Raw genomic sequence first — 18,763 nt, 5'->3', positions numbered from 1 at the left:
GCAACCCTGCTCCTGGCTGTGCCACACAAAGCTCTGGCTGCTGCTCTTTCCACTCCAAGGTCTCTCCTCCTGTTAACAGTTTTCTGTGTTTCTTTTCTACTTCTTTTCCAGTTGACCCCTTCTTTGTTTCAGTCTCTCTGAAGTTCCCTGTTTACCCTTTAATCCTTCTGGTGGTAATCTTCAACTTTAAATGGCCAGCTAGGGGCAAACACCCTCCGGATAGTTCTGTGTATTCGATCCACACGCAGTGTCTGCATTCACAGCCTAATCTCTCCAGGTATTGCTATCCAGGCCACTCGCCAGTGGTGGCCATGCAGAGACTCACAATATATTTCCACACTTCAGGAAAAAAATTGAATTTGCTCTTAAATATCTCTCATAGTCTAGATGGTAAAACTTAGGTGTATGAAACACTGAAAACAAGAGAAAACCCTAAGAAATTAGAAGATACTGTGTTTTGAATTTCAGTAGACAGAACTATCAGTGTTATCCTATTAGTTGTAACTATCAGTCATCCTTGGTTTTTCTTGACTGTTGATTAGTTAACACATACCCTGATAAAGTCAGAAGCTTCTAGCAGCTGAAATGGGGTCCTATGTACTGTGTAACTTAGATTTTTTTTTGCATATTGATATTTAATTATTTTCGGAGTTTCTTTTTTTTAACATCTTTTAAAATGTATTAATAACACTAATTCTGATGCTATAAGTTCCTGTGAGTTGTGTGCCAGGGAGATGAAAAATTTTACTGGCTCCTTGAATGTCAATTGATTGTATTGAACTGAATAAGACCGTGAATGGACTACTGCGCAGAGGCACACACAAAAGAAAAAAAAAAAAGTGACGGGTACAAAGTTCTCCCATTACTTTCACAAAAATAAAAATCTGATATCTGAAGAGCCACAAAATATTTTACAGTTTCTGAGGCCCACTGCTCATCTGAGTGGCAAAAGCATTTTGCTTGTCAATTGCAAATCCAAAGGTCACTTTCATTTTATTAACAATAATTGTATTATAGTATTCACTGTTACAAAAATATCTTTCCAATTTTGCCAGGTTTTTAATTTCCCCCTTTCCATCACCAAACAGCAATAACATACAAGAGCTTCTCTAACTTCCATCTCATGAGATGAATTGATTCTTGCACCAAAAATTTTTCAGCAAATCAGTTTTATACAGCATCAAAGAAACTGTGTAGGACAACTCTTTCAAATAACTTTCTTTTTTGTCTCAAACTTTTCTGGTCTGCTGTCAATACAACATTTTTAATGCTGTCACTTCACAAAGTTTTGAATGTTAAAGATGTGAAGGACAAAAATATTATTGTCTTGGAATATTATCTTGCATAACTCATGCAAAGTATCTTCTTAAAGAAGCATCCTGAATCGGGAATAAAGCCCTGCACTTTATTGTTTAAATCCCTGGAATTTTTTATTTCCTTTGCTATCAAGAAAGTGTTAATTTTTAACAGGATCAGCTGTCCAAATCCCTTCACAAGGGTGTGAGAAATTGGTTATGAGGATGTGTGTGCAAAAATTCTGACTGTATGATTAAATACTATACTGAGATTCTCTGATTCTTTTATTATTTCGGCCATATTTCTTACTGGGGTAAATGGGACAACAGAATTTCAAAACAGATTTTTCTCTTTGCACCAGAAGAGAACACAAAACTTCACTTCTTAACAAGGAAAAATGGCATGGATTTGTAGGATAATGAAAAAGATTCCTAAACACTTTTAGCATTCATTTTAATATGAAGTGTCTTCTCTCTGGAAAAACTTTAAATCAAAACCTCAAAATTTAAATATTTTTTTCTTGGTAGTTCATTTTTAATCAAGTCTAGTTTAGATTTAGAAGATTTATTGGCTTTACTCAGTTTAGAAATAATTAAATCATATCCCTCTATTATTACCTCTGGGTTGAAAATGTTCCCTTCTGTCTCCATTAGGCTTGTACCCAATTGCTCACATCTTTCCTCTCTGGCAGTAATTGTTTCATGCAGAGAGTCCAGCTGTTAGGCCGTAATATCATTGTCCCAATCTATCATACTCAATGAGTTCTGGAAAGTTAAATCACTTCTGAAGCCTACAATGAGGAGGTACCTAAAGATAACTTTGCATATATAGGACAGAACGCTTTTACTGATAAAAGTGCCATTTATTCTTGTTTTCAAAAATCCCCAAAACTAGTTTCATAAAAATCCCATATTTCAACTTGTGAAAACACCAATTTTTTTTTTTTTTTTTTTTGGTTGCACTCAAGGAAATTGATACTTTTCTGCATTTTCTTTGCAGGAAAATAATTTCTCTTTTACTACAGAATGAAAATCTTTCAAGGCTTGCTGAGGTGAGTCAGCCACATTGTAACTTTATGGTGTGGAGTCAAAATCTGCAATGATGACTTATTTTGTATGTTTTTGACTTTCACCTCAAATTTGACACATTTGGAAAATTCTTAGATTGGACCTGCTTTGATATTCAAAAATAATATAATTGATTCACAGTTAATATTGTTCTTTTCTCTTCCTAAAATAATGACTTTGGTGATAATATTGCAAGTGAAAGGCAAAACCCTAGTGGATGGCCAAATTTTCCCCACTTTCCTGGGGACAGTGGCTCCTAAAAATATTGACTGTTAAATATTTCAAAAGGGTTTAGATCTTAAATCCTTATGTAAATACAAGTTACTGTTATTATTATTATATAAGTTTAAGCAGCACTAGACTTTAACCGTGATGATGTATTATAAGTTTATAAAAAAATGTCACATCTTAACCTTTATAGAACTAGGAATTGACATGATGCTCACTTAATATTCTTCGCTCATACTGTTGAAGACCTAAGGCAGCCTGTCATCTGAGGTGTATTAACTAGCATGACAGAGACTATAGGGATATTTTGACACATGTCAAATTGGGGTAACAGCTATATTACCCAGGCAGCATAAGGAGATGATTATGATATTCCACTGTACTGCAAACCTGTCACCAGCTGGAATAGAACCTGAATTTTTACAGAAAAGTTGGGTTGTTTTTTAAATTTTTGTAAATACAAATATCTTATAAGGAGATATTACCTAAAACTCAGCCTAGGTATAGCTATATTTCAGGTATACAATTTTAAAGTAAAGAATTGATGCCCTGCACCAATGGTTTTATTCTTCAGAAAAAGTAAGAATTCTGTTTGGATGATTTCCTGAATTTGTTCTAAAGGACGACTATGATGAACTCTTATGCCTTAGAGATTTTAATGGACTTGTATAACACTTATAGCCCAGTTTGAAGCAGATGAAAAGACCCCAAAAAGGGAATACTACTCACATATTTTGATGATTAGCTGCTATAAGTGACTATTCAGATACGTTTGCTAGTAACAGGGCAAATTCACCATGTCCCTACTAGCAAAATAATTAAGGCCAGACAGAGGCCCAGGAGCTACTGCTGAGTCTTCAGGGCTGTTGCACACTCAGCAAGACCTGGAGCTCTGTTTTGGCCTGAGCAGACAGCCGTCTCTCGCCAGGGCACAGGAGGAGGGCACGGTTGAATGAGCGACCACACCAGCCAGGTTGACTTTGGTAGAGTTCAGCCATCCTGTTTGGCAGTTGTGTGGACACAAGCAGAGCCATGGCACAGTTTGCTTCAGCAGCAGAAAAATCTCCCTGCCCTGTTACATTTACTAACAGCTGCTGCTTCTGTAGAGCAATGCCGTCTTCTGCCATGGGTTGTGTGAATGCAAGGGGAGGACAACATAGCCCTTTATGGCCTGCTCCTTGCCGTGGAAATGCCCCACTACATTCACCTTATGCTGCAGCCTTCCTGCCCCCTCAGAAATGGCTTAGAAAACCACGAAGCACTGAGGCACAAAGGCAGTCATCAAAAGAGCAGATGGTGAGACAGCACTAAGTCATCCGTATTAGAGAGATGGGTCACTTTGCTATGAAAATGAAGGGTGGAAGGGTGAAGGGAGTAAGTACTAGTGTAAAGGAGCTTCATTTGAGCTATTTTTTCTCCGTAGCTCAGGCCGCTGACAGTGCATATGCTACTCTAAGGATGCATGAATGCTGTGACAGGCCTTTTCACAGGAAGGCGCTGAGGTCTCCCAAATACCATATAACAGATGAAAACACAATTGTATGATCCTAGTTACAACCCTGCCCATAACATTACTGTAACATATATTTTCAGAAAACTAAAGGGAGAAAACAAAGTATTCGGTCCTTAACATTTCTGTATATATCTATGTCAGGGGAATTTGTGCTGAAAATTCCCATTTGCTTTATGAATACTATCGCATTTTTCCATGCATATGTAAATTAACTAGAAGAAAAGGGAAAGGGTTTACTGCAATATATATTCTTTTACCATGTGATACAGCAGAAAGACACAGCTGAGCACATTACGCTGAGGTGGCATCCACTCCTACATTCTCCTTAGTTTCTAAAATAATTTATAATTTCCATATGCTACCTATGCTGTCCTTATTAAAATTCCTTGGAGAAAAGGCCTCTTCTCCTGCATTATTACATTTGTATGCAGTGATAATTACTGGAATGACAGAATGGAGTAGATATGGATTGCAGCGTGGGCAGGCTGGAGAGTGTCTCTAAGGTAATATCAAGTACAAGGTATTGAAGACAGATTCCTTGAGCCAGAACTAGTTGGACTTCTTATTTACGGTATTTTGTCTTTTGATTGTCACTTCAGATATTAAAACAAAAAAGCCTATTTTTTCAGGGATGAAAAATCTCAACAATCTCTCCCTTATTTTTTTCCTGAGAATATGTAAAATACAAGATACCCAAAAGTATTACTTTTTCCATATTACTAAAATGAACATCACGGTCTTTTGTTCCAGTAATTATTATATTAGCATAATTTTAGCAAATATAATCTTCCGTCAAGCTACTGTTCCTTATAGTGCTTTGAAAATCCTACTTATATAAAGAATTGAAAATAATTTGTATTTAAGATTGTTTCCAGCAAGCCCATTCATTAGTAGAACTTTGGAACCATTTATTTAGGGTCAGACAGACTTGTTCTTAGTCTTGCAAGTTATCACAGCAGCTAACACACAATGTAGGTGCAAACCTGACCCAAAATAAATAATTAAGTGTACTCAATAACAAAGATTTACTAGCAATAAACTCAAATGCAAATTATTGAGCTACTCACATGAAAAAGTGGTATTCAACTTGAATGAGTAGGAAACTGGCCCCTTTAAGTGTCAGCATGGCAGCAAAGAACTAAGGAAACAATATAAATCAGTGAACCATAGCCAGAATTATTAAGAGAAAATTGATTTTTAAAAATGCTGAAAATAAATCTTAATAGCTATGTAAGCCACTGAATTTAGCAAATTTCTCCAATAGAATAAACTTATAAATCCAATCCACTTCACCACCAGATGTTACTGAAATTATTTCAGGATCTATGAGCAAGACTGGTGCATGCATAATCACATGTTGTCACAAATTTGGCAGCTACTCTCATCTTTGCTTCATTGCATCGCATGGTTCCCATTTGTCATTTAGTGTCACAAACCCTCAAGCATGAGCCATTAGAGCGCTTCAGCTAACATGCTGCTACAATGGTTTAAATGAAGATCAGAAACTCACTTTCCAAACGTAATCCTTAGAGACAGACAAGTAAGATTACTCATAAATGCCTAACAGAGTTGATTAACAGGTACGTTTCCAAGACTCATCTCCTTAAATTAGACCCCAAAAGTGCAAAAATGATCACACCTTTATCAATTAAGCTAATCCACCTATGAAAGCTCTCTCTTGAAATGAATATAAACCCATTTAAGGATGATTATTGTACATTTCTTTCATTCTACTTTCTATTTAACTTGTCATTAAAGTCTTCTCTGTCTCTGATTAGTTTTGAACCCATTAATTACAGGGCACTACACTGAAAGAAACTGTCTCTGCAAATAAGTAGCTAGATGGATTTTTCTTTTAAGGCACAACCTAAAATGAAAAAGATAAAAGAATTATTTGGTTTGGTTGTTTTAATTTCTCTAGGGACACTGTTAAAACAAAAGGCCAAAGTTTCAATACTTTTCTTTTTAAGGTGGACTTATGTCTAAGAATGAAGTTCATAAGATTGTCTACAAGGACTTTTTTAAACCAACACATGCCATGATTTATTGGAGAAGAAGAATCCCTTGTTTGCTATTTTAAAACCAACAAATTCCCATGTATAGTCAAAACGTATTTCAAATAGAATTCACTCATGTTTCTCTACAAGCATGTACATACATACCAGAATTTGCTGTCTTGTGTTCATGTCTCGCTCTGCAGGGATGGCTGCAGAGCACTGCAATACTATAGTGTTTCAGCAGATAGTGAATTGTTTTATTCTTTTTTTTTTCTACTACCAATCATAGTATTACTCCTATAAATTGTACATAAGGCTATGCCAAGTTTATTATGATGATGCCATGTACCCTCATTTCTTCTGCATCCTTTTATTTCACTCGTCCTTCTCTCTTACCGTTAAACTAAACTCATTGAAAGTCATCATAAGCTTGTTCTTCTCCGCTATTTTTTCTACTTGAAAGTACCTGTCAGAAATATGAATCGCATTCTTCTTGTAATTAGGAGGAAGCTAGACTTACATAGCAGTCACAGCATCTTTTACATAAAAACTACTATAACTATTATCAGACATGGTCATTCAGCCACATTGAATTTACGGACTCACTGCCATTTCTCTTACAGCTGTGTATTTCTGGTAACTTTTCAGTATCTTATACAGTGACACTGGTCTTTTTTCTGAATTCACTTGTATTAATCATAATTTTCAGCAGATGTACTCCTAATTTACTGTGGTACACATAAACATTATTATATCCCTTATTTTTTCTTTATTCTTTTGCATAACTTCTATATTAAACCACTGATTATATTTTAAGTACAAAATAATATACAACACAAAAAAAAAAAAAAAGAGTAAAAAGAATATGACTATGTTCCAAACCTCATTTGTGTTTATATCAGGCAAAAAAATAAACGGATGTGTAACTCCATTAATCATAAAAATAACTGTTCTGATTTTATAAGACCTTTTAAAATCAGAGTGATGTTCATCATTTTTCCTCTTACATTTTGTTTGCCCACCTGAGCTCTACAGTTTTTTTCAGAAATCAGATTCAATACAGTTTGGCAATTGCAAACTTTGGAAGGGAAACTGTACTTTAGGAAAAGAATAATATATTTTAACTGAATTCTTAGATACTGTGTCTAAAAATATTTATATGCACATGTATATATGTATATATGGAACAGGCTGCCCAGGGAAGTGGTGGAATCAACATACCTGGAGGTATTTAAAAGACAGGTAGATGTGGTGCTGAGGGACATGGTTTAGTAATGGTTTGGCAGTGTTCAGCTGATGGTTGGGCTCGATGATATTAAAGGTCCCTTCCAACATAGACAATTCTAAGATTCTATGATTCTATGATATATTATGTTGCATATGTATATTTTAGTTCTGAGCTTAAACTGTACTATAGATAGATAGAAAATGAGTAAAATATGTAAGATGTATGGAGAGTTTACATGTTAGAGGAATAGAAGAGTATTTCAAGCTCTTGTTAGAGTTAAGATATTGAGATATAGTAAATAACATCGTTTTCATACAAAAAGAACTGTAATGCTTTGAAGAGAGCTAGAATACTTGTAGTTCATTTCTCTTAAAGAAAAATGTTACGCTCCAAGTGGTTCAATAATGCAATTACAAATTTGTACATACAAGGAATAACATGGAATTAAACAGGCAAATAATTAGTGGATCAAAACGCAATAACCTCACTTTGGGGGTTTTTGGAGGCCACTTGCTCATCACAAACTCATCAGCTCTCCAGGTTTGTCTAAGACGGTGCAGATGAAGTGTGTGCTATGGAATAAAGTTAGGCAGAAGAAAAATCATGACCTGTAATCCAACAAATAAACAACAAATAAAAAAGTATTTTCTGCTTTATATCACCACAAACAAACTGGTGCATTTGTATAAAAAACTTTAAGGTTTCTTCTGTTCATTGTTCTTGGAAACTAAGATCTCAAATCTGCAGGTGTGCAACCACGGCTAGAGGGGAGTAACAGCTAAGAATCTACCACGCATGCTAAATACCATTTCAAAAATAATCCAGTTTGCTCAGTCACTATGAGGATCTGCGGTTTCTAACTCTTCTATTTAAAGTGACAGAGGTTCCCTTTACTTGTGTACTCATCACGTATGGTGTGTGACACCATGGAGGGCATATCTTAAGGGATGTTTATGCACATGATTTCACTTTCCTTACAAACTAGTTTTGGATTGCTCTTGTGTACTCCTACAGAGTTTCTGCCACTTCTCATTACCTCAAAAGCATCACCAACAAGTCAAAGAAAGTGATTCCTCCCATCTGCTTAGCAGAGATAAGAGACATCTGGAGAGCTGTGTCCAATTCTGGGTTCCCCGGTCCCTGAGAGACATGGACATACTGGATTGAGTCCAGCAAAGAGCCTCAAAGATGGTGAAGGGACTGAAGCATCTGACATATGAGGAGAGGCTGAGAGAGCTTGGACTGTTTGGCTTGGAGAAGAGAAGGCTTCTTATCAAAGTGTATGAATACCTGATTTGGGGCATAAAGAAGTTGGAGCCAGACACCTCTCAGTGATGACCAGCAAAGGACAAGAGGCAAAGGGCACCAACTGAAACAGAAAATTATATTTAAATGTAAGAATGAAACTATTTCCTGTGAAAGTGCTCAAACACTAAAACAGGTTACCCAGAGAGGTTATGAGATCTCCATCCTTGGAGATATTAAAATACCGACTGGACACAGTCCTGGGCAACTGTTAGGTTTTGTGTTAAAAGATGATCTGAACTCACAGAGGCCCACAGATGCCCAAAAGCAGGTGGGGAAACCCAAATTGTACCTTGCCACAGATACTCCAAGGCCATCACAGAAGAGTGATCAGCCCATCAAAGGTCCGTCTCAACAAGTCCAGAGAAGCACAAGAACACAAAGGCAGGCGGGAACCCAAATTAAAGACTCAGAAGAAGTGACACCCTGACTGTGCCTCTCCCGGGCCTTTCCCAACAGAACCTCAGCTCCAGTGTCCAGGCATAAAATCCATTAAGATGAGTCATCACTAGACTTGGATTTTTGCACTATGGGACGTTACTCTCTAGAGATATGGGGCACGTTATAGGATGCAGGGGAAGCGCATTTTGGGGAATTGCACAAGACCTATTATGAGATATTTAAGGCAGGAAGCAAAAGTGGGGAAAAGTATGGATGTAGGAGACTTGGGGAGGAACAAGTAGGGAAAATCTATTTCCTCTGTGTGTGTGTGTGTATAGGAGAGTCTGTGGTGTTACCAACGGGAGTCGGGCCACAGGCTAGAGCACCTGTGGTGCCTGTGACTGGCGAGACTGGAGTGAGTGAAACCAAGCAACAGCCTCTGGAGCGGGACCAGGGGTCAGAGTTCATTGTGCCAATGATTAGAGCAAGTGTTTGTGTGCAAGTGAGTATGTGGTCACTAGCAAAGATGAAGCTGGAGTAGTTGGCAAGTAGGTGAATTAGCCTGGGAGTCAGGTGTGTCTCTAAGGGTGAGACCACAAGGCAGTTGGCTACTGGGCAGTCAAGGAATCTCTGCCAGCTTCTGGAGAGTGGTGTAACTGTGTGTGTCTCTGTGTGGAAGCGTCCCTAGGGGTAAGGCACCTGAAGAAACAAAAGATCTACTGGGCAGACTGTGTATCCAGCTGCTGGAGGGTTCCACCTTGAACATATGCATATATGTATTTCCCACTTATGGACCTCCATCCTGCTCAGCTAGAGAGGGAATACAATGAAGTTGTTGGCACTGTTTGTGTCTGTGTGAGTGCAGACAGTATCTGTCTGTGTTGTCTGTGTGGCCATCCATGCATATATGCATATGTGTTGGTTATGCGTGTTTTTGTGTGTACTTACTGGGGATACATGTTCAGCCTCACTACTGGTTGGACCTGGGACATGGAGCTGAGGCATACTTGCCTCCTGGGATGGGCAGTTGAGCCCCCTTAACACCAAACAGCTCTAACAGACCCTGTTCTGAGCAGGGTGTTGGACTAGATGACATCCAGAGGTCCCTTCCTACCTCAGCCATTCCATGAGTCCATGTTTTAAGAAGTTCTCTTCCACCTTGTAGATGGGTCAATTTATCTCTGTGAAATGTGAAATGTTCCTCAGTATAAACAGCACATTTTGCCCTTTAAGGACCTGCAAGGAATGATTAATGAACTGTTTGGCAGATAATAGTATACAGTGCTGAAAGCAAAGGAAAAGAGTTGGGAATGATACCATAGAAATTGGAGAGGCAGTTCATCTTATGGTGCAGCTTTTACCTCTTCAGGGACTCAGAAGGAGTTTGGATTTCATGGCTTGCACTGAAGGAAGGTACCTCCAGGCAGCTTCTCCCTCCTAAGGAGTTCCTGCAAGCCTTTTGGAGCCTTTCAGACAGAAAGTGTAGTACCCACCTGGGTACCCACGGCTTGTTAGGTAGCTGGCAGCCATCAACAGGAATGCCACTGGGCTGGGGATGCCAAGTCTGGCATTGCAGTGTTAGACAACTATGCAGGGGGAAGGGAGGCACCTATGCTGTCTTTTTGGGAGCAGTCCCAGTATGAATGACATGTTTTGATGTATTGTAATTGGAAAAAAAAAAAAAGAAAAAGAAATCATGAAGGCAAAACTGCTTTTGTGGTACAACACAGTGAGCACATACATTTTTCTTAGAAGTCGGTCTTTTTTCTTCTAACAGCCATGAAAAAAAAATGTGAAGTTCTCTGTCTACACATGGTGTGACTTTACGTGGTATCATTACCACAGTTTCTGAAGACCTCATGGATTTTTAACATCTTTACATTAAAATGTATTTATCTTCAATGCTATAAATAATTCTGTTCTACCTACATTATCCTCCTTCTCAATTTTCTTGTACACTCCCACTCCCAGAACTCATCCACACAGTTCATTTGCCAGTTTTCCCCATAGTCATTATTTCACTGTCCTCTTATACATAGCTCATTTGCGTAATACGACTTCCAGGTCTTATCTGTGAGACTCATACCTATTCCTCATTAAACATCACTCATAGACCTATTCTTGCAGTCTGCTGCCTACAAAGGGATTAATGTTATTCAAAGCACTAATATTAAAAGTTTAATATTAGATCTGAATACATCTGTTCCCTATTCTCTAACCTTTGCCTGTTTGTCTACTTACTCTTCACCACAAAATTCTCAAGAAGCAAATGCATGTTCCTGCATAATAAGTACCAAACAGACATGAAGCAATACTAAATAATGGATAGCTGTGGTAGAGAAAATGAGATTCAGATCTGTATCAAGTCAGCAGAAGCTTGTGGTAAGGCCTAAATTTGCCTCATCTCCCACTGTAAGGAAGTTCATTGGATTTTTGTCTTTACTATACAGCACTCTGTGAAATTTAACATTATGTTCTATGAAGAAACCATTAGCTATAACAATGAGACATAATGCGAAAAAGTTCTTTCACATATGTGTAATTCCATGAATTTCTCATTTGTGAAGACGAGGTTCAGATTCACTTTTTAAGGAGTGACTTCAAGATCATAAGGAATTTCACAGAATTAGTGAAGGGTGTTCATTATCATAGTCTTGCCAATAGTGTTCCCACAGAACACAGAAATGCTTGCTTATATGCGTATTTAATTATATTGCACCTATAAGAATAGAGATTTTGAAAGAAATTAACAGATATATTAAAGGGATTTTTTATATTGATGTATTTTTCTTCTGTTACCTCTGCTATTCACTTCGTCTGTGAAGTATAGACATCTGAGAAAATCACATGACAGTAGTCTCCCATGGTAGCAAATGGCTTATTTTAGAATTCTACTTGAGGATGAGATTAATATTACCACAGAAATTCCACTTTATAAGTGCTGACAATAAAGGACATATAGACAATTATCTCAGAGATAAACCTCTGCTACATACTAGAAAACTGCCTTTGGTAATATGAATCTCTTGTAGTTTAGCAGAAGCAAACATTTGGACTTTTCCCTCCAATTCAGTTCATTAAATTTCCACTTTCACTAAAACACAAGGCTGAGGAGCATTTATTATATCAAGCCAGATTCTAGCATATTTGTGTATTTGCAGAGTGATGGAACAAGCTCAACTATCCTCAGTTGTATCTTGAACCTTCAGAGCTTTGCTCTCACACCCTTTAATATCCTGTTTATTCATATTTGCCCTTACGCTTAATAGAAAATAATTGAAGTCATGTCTTACACAGATGTTTCTATAAATCTGAGCAACTGGAGATGTCTTTTTCCATTGTTGATCTGGAGGGGTGCAGATCTCTGGCACTCTCATAAAGTGCCCTGAACGCATAAGGCAGGTGTAATCTGACCACCTGGGCTAGTTGACTAGATGCCCTCTGCAGTCAGTTTAGAAATGTGCCTGTATTAATCTCATTCTAAAAATCAGATTAATTCTAATCCAGAAGTTTCTATTTCTCTCCCCTCACTATAAAAGAAGTTCAGGCAATTACCTCTGAAATATTCATCTTTAGTGGGGACATTGAAAGACAGGAATTCTACTCAAAGTATTTGGCCTAATCTTTAAACAAAACCAGTGCCCCTTCTGTTGTATTACTTCCTTTGAGCTCACTATTCAACTCAATAGCAGTGGTTCGCTCCAGAAAATCATTAGTGATGTCAAATGCATGTGCTACATCAACAGTTACAGAATTATTGTGAGTTTTGAATTATACAAAGCTGATCACCTGCAATGAAGAGCTATTTACACTTCCATGACATTTCAAACTTCAGCTGATGGGAACATCTTTTGATCTCAAACTCAAATTTTAAATTTTACAGTAATATCACAAAATTTTATATAAGCAGTGTCATAGCATATTTGTTGAGTGATTTTTGCAGGCATTGTTATTATATGCAGCACTAAATGAGCTTTCAGCCAACTCTTAAGATAACACTCCTGCCTCAGCCGTACAATATATATAATATACCATATACTGGACTTCTGTCTGCCTCCCTCAGATAACCACATAAACAACTCTGTTTTTTTCAGACAACAAAACTGTAACTGACAGGGTTATATGAGCAAGACTACGAAGATCTAAGGGTAGACCATGGCTTCTAAGCCATTGATTTCTATGCTTATTTCATCTTCATCTCCTTATCATCAACACTACGACAGAGCATGACTGTGCCATCTGACAATATCATGACATGTTAAATGGAAAGCTGTGTCCCAGCTGAAGTTATATAAGGCTGAAAAGAAATAAAAGGACCGTATGCCTTGAATTACATTCTCATTAGCTCTGTTTTCTGAGCTCCGAATTCTGCTTTCTTCGAAATTCAGGCAACAGAGTCAATTAACTTTTAGGTCAATGTTTACTTCAGTCCAATATCTCTGTAGAACAAAATTAAAGAAGTTGTCATCTATTTTTATCCATCCATCTTTTTGTCTTCCAGTGAAGATATTAATATAATTAAATCATGACCAGAAGTAGCCTATGGCCTTTGAAACCTCACAGCATTAATTGGAAGAGATGGCCTAGAAGTTTGATTCGTGGATTACTACCACAAAAAGGTAGATTTTCCTCTCTACTTTATTTTCCCCACTTCTTCCCTCTGCTTCTCACACTCTGAGGAACTGCTGGGGATTATTTCGGTGCTTGCTGTTTGGAGTGAGGGCTGTGACAGGAAAGACTAATGGATTGTTCCCCATGGTACTGAATGATTTTGAATTTCAGTACTCTGTGCAATTTTCTCCCTCTCAATTGACATTAGAAAATGAGGAAAAGATTTAGTTTATCCTAAGGAAAAATCTGTGGAAAATATGCAGTTCATTTTATAGTAAATGTGGGTAAAGGAGCTGATAAACCTGCGGCTATAGAAGGTAAATGTACCTTACAATAATGAATTTTTGAGGCTTTACAATAGTTTCTATTATCAAAGGGTGCACCAAAGATGCATTATTTCATTTTGTTCCTCTTTCTATTTATCATCATTATAAGGACATAGCAGTTATAACCCTCCTAAGAAAACTGGTCAGTAGATCACCAATTTACAAAACCAGTAAAGACAAGGCACAAACAACAGATGTTTCTATTTTTTAAGGAAAATTATTTTAATTTCTATGTGCTGTATTTTATTATATTTTCTGAATTATTATCGTATGAAGATGGGCTGAATATTTGTGAATTTAGTAGTGTGTTTTTTTGTGAATTTAGTAGTGTGTTTTCACACATATTATGGAATCATAAAATCATAGAATGGTTAGAGTTGGAAGGGACCTTGCAGATCACCTAGTTTAAACCCCCCTGCCGTGAGCAGGGACACCTTCTACTAGACCAGGTTACTCAAAGCCCCATCCAACCTTGACTTGAACACTTCCAGGGACTGGGCATCCACAACTTCTCTGGGCAACCTGTTCCAGTGTCTCTAAATCTACTCTCTTTGAATTTAAAACCATTACCCCTCATCCTGTCACTACACTCCCTGATAAAGAATCCCTCCCCATCTTTCCTGTAGGCCCTCTTTAAGTACTGGGAGGCTGCTATAAGGTCTGGTAGACTGTAAAATATCAGAACTATCACAACCCATAAGCTTTTCCAGTCTCAGTTTAGATCTGTAGACCAGTGTGAACTCTAAATCATCTCTGCCTGCTGGAAAATCTTTTAATCCTTGCCGCTGGGTCACCACCAAACAAAGCTCTCCCTTGATTCCTTCTCTAATTTTGTAGGTCTCTCCATCTCTTTTCCTACCATTACTTGATTAGCTGCTAATGACCCCAGTCATAGATGACAGTCAGCACTCTAAAGTCAAATTTGTCATGGCCTGAAAGATCATGCTGTCTGGTGGTATCTATATCATTAAAACTCCATGAATAAACTCTAATTCTAATTCTGAAGTTCCTGTGGTTCTGTAATCCTAATCCTGTAGTTCCTAATCCTGAAACCAGCCTTCTTCAAAAGCCCTATGTTCTGGGTACCAAGGCAGCAGAAATGTCTTTTTGCAAGCCAAAGTGAGGAATCTGAATATAAAATGTAGGATATGCCATACTGTGGGCCTTATCATTTTGCTTAGCTGTAGATGATTTTCTTCTTGCTGCTCAACAATGTGACTGCTCTGATTCCCACTAAGATGTCAAAGTTATCCACTGCATAGGGACCAAATGATTCCTAGTCCTAGGTTCTACTTGTTTAAATGTGTGAATCCTTTACTGGGACTCACCTGTAGCGATATAATGAAGCAATGAATTACAGGGTGTATATTTTAATTGTGGAGTGTCTGCACCTTTTCATGCACAACTATTAACAAGGAATAGAATAAAATATCATTACACTTACAGTTTACAGGTTATTTGTTGAAGTTTATTTAGAATTCATTCACCCCAGATAAGTTCCTCGTGGTACTTATGAGAAATTGTATTCAGAATAAAAATGTAATTATTTCATACTGTTGCTGAGAATATTTCCTTCTCTGCTAATATAATTAATTTCTATGCTTATTAGGATCAAAGTAATTCTTTTTTTCACCATCTTATATTCACTAAAACTGTGCTCTAAAATCTTTATTGGTCTGTTATTTACTGTTTCTAATAGCATAAGTATAACAGCAAATAGATTATGGTCTAATTGATGCATCATGGAAGTGTCACTACTTTTACTTTAGTCATAGGTTATTAGGTTCAAAGATGTGGCTCTGAAAGTACTTCAATATAATTTTTCTGGAATTTTTCTGTGGAGTAACTCACGGCCTCCATGTGACAATACTGATACCCTTTCATGTGATCTTCCTTCCACATTCATATCATACATAATTAATTGTCAGCACCATAAAAGTCATTCTTAGTCCTTTCATCAACATTTTCTTTTGCGGATAGTGACACCAAGACTTTTTTACCAGAGTAGCGCTGCTTCTTTATACATTGCTGATGAAGAGTGTCCCTGAAGAATAATTTCTTTCTTTCTCACATCCTTTTGTTTTAAGGGATTTAAGTTTTTCCCTGAATGCTCCATATTGATAGAGTTTTCTCACTCACTATTAAAACCTGGAAAACTTAAGGCAGAAATTGATCACTGAGATGTGATCTTCATATTGTCTTAAGCATTTGAGAGTTAAAAAATTACCTGAAATTCTTTGAGGTAAAAAAGTGGTAGGCAAGTGCTATTTTTTCCTTCAGGTATTCTGTCCAGATGAAAAATGCAACAATTAAGAAAAAACTTGGGGAATAACGAAAATGTATATTTATCCTAAAATGTTGGGGAATATTCTACACAGAGCATACCACTGAGGTGCGTATTCTCAGTTTGTCAGTTAACTACTCCTCTTGCTCACGTAAAGAGATAAATAGCCTCAGAAAACAATTTACCCACCTATCTTAAATATTTATATTAGGCTAAGATAAAACACAATCAGGACATGCCACTTGCCATCTCTGTTCGCTGACTTAGGGGCCTTAAATTCTCCACTGTTCACCTTGACTGTTACAAAGTTTGAGACAGATAAAATGAAACCCATCAACCTAAGGTTGTATGTGCTGATACCACCCAGTTACCAAGAAATATGCTTCAGCTGAATCATTCTTGGCAGTTACAAGTTTAACACAAATAAAATCTCTGGAATTAAAGAAATATGGGAAGCCTTGTATTGTGTTGTATACAAACTTTCGGGGCTGAAGCAATGAAAGCAGGAAAAGCAGGGTAGCATTTATATCAAATAAAACCTATCAGCATTGATTGGGAAATTAAAAAAAACAAATGCATGTGTCAGGAAAACATTTGGTGATTTTGAATTCAAATTCAAATTTTAAAATTTTAAAATATTTAGTTGTGTTATCATTAACCTCTGCTTGATCTCCAGCTGTCTAAAAAGCTATGCTTTTTTTAAAAAAAAAAAAAAAAGTTTTCTATGCTTTTAAATGCACTGAGTGGATTTTCTGTCTCTGAAAGAATTAATATTTGATCCCAGTTACTAGGAAGAGAATAAGTTCTAATAAATAAGGCACTCAGTTACTCACTCTGAATCATGGCTGGGTAAAGTGGCTAAAAGCAAGACTGTGGTATAAAATGATTTAAGAAAGGTATTTTACTACATAAATATAAGGGATAATGTGTGCCAAAAATAGTATTAAAAAAAGTTTCTAAAATTGACTGAAACTCAGCTTGAATAACCATAATTGTCAGCCTCTTTGTTAACTCAAATCAGATTCTACTTAATTGCTTTTCCATAAATTCAATCTTGTCATTAAGAATATCACCAATCGAAGTAGATTAAAGCATTTCACACATTTTCCATATACCAATTAAACTCTGTATGTTTTACACACCATTTGAACAGTATCTTCAATGTTATTGACATTTTCTTCTAATGATATAGGAGCATATTACACAAGTCTCTTTGTTTAACCGATGTATCACACTCTGAGGCCCTAACTGCCTGAAAAACATTATATTAAAGTCACATTTAATGAATCTAAATTCTTTTTTCTTCTGTAGCTGCATTTAAAAAAAATAGTTATAGAATTAAGACACTTCAGCTGAATAACGTCTGAACTCCATACAAAGCTAACAATTTCTGGGGCTATGGAGTCTGTCTAGGTTGTTTATATCTCTCTAGCTCTTTTATAAATACAAAAATTAAAAAAAAAAATCCCAATACTGTTTCTTCTCTCAGCTTAGGTCATTGGAGCCATATATACCAATCAAACGCATTCAATTAAACTATTTTAATAAGGTGAGAAAAGTTACATCACAAAAATTAACACAAAATTAATTAGGTCAGGGTTTGCTGGGGGGAGGGACGGGGGGACGGACTCCACGTAAATCCCAAGTTGTTTAAGCAGGTTGCATTGAATAAGAGCCTTCCTCTTAGATTTAATGTTAAGTTTGACAACATGCATGAGTTTTACCAAGAACTCACCACCAGAGGCTTAACAAACTGCCTAATAAATTTTAAATGTAACACGTCAGCATCTTTATACATCTTGTCATTTTTTGTGGTTATAATAATTTATTTTCTGCCAGATTCAGAAGCAGGGAATGAATCTGAAATACCATCAAGGCATGAAGTGGGACCCGTGGATATGCCATTTGTACTGTATTTGGGCCAGAAACCTTGATGAACATGTCTCAGAGAAGAAACAGAGGAAAAGATCTATCGCCTGAGAGGATTTCCCAGCAGCACGTTTACCTCATGCATTGCAGGTTGCTTGCTCCTCTGGCCAGTATTTGTCGCAGTGATTACAGGTGAGGTGTACTGGAGGAGCAAGATATGTTGGAAGAGTAACTTCAATGTTTTAAAATATTTTACTTCTCCTCTAATGTATTGCTCCTATAATTCCAGAATTTTATTTAAAACCTTGATAACCGGCCTGCTTTCTTTTATTGCTTGAAAGTGGTTTAACAATTAAGGCATCAGGACTAACACCAGTGTATGAGATGGGGCTGGCTCTGCATTTCTGTGATCAAAAATGTGATATCAGAATCTATGTCAGTCCTGAGCTCTCCAGCTCTGTCGTTGCCTTGAAGAGCACACTCTTATAGATCACCATTTAGAAGTTTCCTCCTGTAGGTTGTAGCACTAGTGAAAATACTTTCCTACAACTCGTTGGCCCTTGATTTTGTTAGACAGATTACAGCTTTTGAATACTTTGGCCTGATTTAATGAGCCTTGTTCATTTGGAAGGTGTGATTCAGGTCTCCACTTTGAACC

The sequence above is a fragment of the Vanellus vanellus genome (assembly GCF_965231255.1).
Source record: "Vanellus vanellus genome assembly, chromosome: 3".
In the NCBI taxonomy this organism is placed as follows: Eukaryota; Metazoa; Chordata; class Aves; order Charadriiformes; family Charadriidae; genus Vanellus; species Vanellus vanellus.
The sequence above is the reverse complement of the archived record's forward strand: the minus strand, read 5'-3'. Positions refer to the sequence as shown.